This window comes from Camelina sativa, chromosome 4 (genome assembly GCF_000633955.1).
Source record: "Camelina sativa cultivar DH55 chromosome 4, Cs, whole genome shotgun sequence".
In the NCBI taxonomy this organism is placed as follows: Eukaryota; Viridiplantae; Streptophyta; class Magnoliopsida; order Brassicales; family Brassicaceae; genus Camelina; species Camelina sativa.
Genome location: NC_025688.1, coordinates 28,369,679 through 28,370,968, shown reverse-complemented (window position 1 = coordinate 28,370,968; position 1,290 = coordinate 28,369,679). Strand labels below are relative to the sequence as shown.

Here is a 1,290-nt window from a genome sequence, read left to right as displayed (position 1 = left end):
AAGAGAATGTGAAATCAAATATTTGAGATCATCATTAATAGTTTCTACCTTTCTTACTATTTTTTTTTTTTTTTGTTAGTGGGAGTTATTGGTTTGAGATTTGAATAGAGTTTTAAAAACTTTAAATGTTAGGTAGAATTTGTTGTTATAGATCAAGATTTTGTTAAACTCTGTTAAAGTTCAGTGTTATTGGTTTGTGATTTGTAAAAAGTCATTTAACATCTAACAAATTTGGAATATTAGATTCAGACTTTTATATTTGTCCAAAAAAAAAAAAGATTCAGACTTTTATAAAGTCATTAAAATTGTTGTGTTATTCAATTAAAACAAAAGAATCTAGGATTATTAATGANTTAGGCAAACCGGATCGGTCTAACAGAGTACTCCTGGGAAACCGGCATGTCGCGTACGTGGGAGACGAAGGATCGAAATCGAAGGCTTGGTAAGCCGATTCGACGAATTGACCGTACCGGAGAATCTCTTGCCGGAGATTATCGTCCAATGGATCTAAAAGACCATCCCAATTTTGAAGCCCCTGGTACTCCATCCATCTCCGGCCAAGCTTAACCGGATAATTAGAACCAGAGGGGGACGATTCGCTGGAGATTTGATCTTGGTTTAGAAGCAAACTCTCCCAGGTGTCTGGTTTGGGTATAACCGGTGGTCGGGAAGTAGAGATTGTAGGAGAAGGAAGAGTAAGTACACATCGACACTGACGATTCGACGTCGTACCATTTATATAAGACACAGCGTCGTGTTTTGGTAGTGAAGGCGTCACTACACTATGCGGACGTACGGGAGAAAAAGATAATCTCATTGTTTGAGAAAAAAGTGTTGTATACCTTTAATTTTTATATAATATTTGATCTGGTTAACCAATTTTTTCTCTAAACTTTGTATAGAGAATATATGGAGAGTTTCTTGAAGATAGTTTTGGTGTGTGAAGTGAAGAAGAGAGAGAGAGGAAACGAGTTCTTTTTATAGTGGGAGAAACTGGGATGTATAGTGGAGTTAGAGAGATTGTTGAAAAGGAAAGGACTGAGACTCTGAATTTTGTGGACTATGCTTCTATAAATTTATATCTATAATGCCCACATACACAGTTGTATTCGTTAGTGTGTTCGTAAATCTCAAGTAGTTTTCGTGTATGTAAAAGCAATAAATATACCAAAAATAGAAAGCTAACAATAAGCTGGGTTTTGTATTATGATATATATATATATATATATTTTATTGACAAAGTTTCATACTTTTTATATATAAATGATCGAGATCATATATGGTTGGTAC

At 34.4% G+C, this 1,290-nt stretch overlaps 1 pseudogene; it reads right to left on the bottom strand.

Annotated features, from left to right (window-relative positions):
• LOC104784407 overlaps positions 1-817 on the bottom strand; it is a 1,767-nt pseudogene extending 950 nt beyond the window's left edge.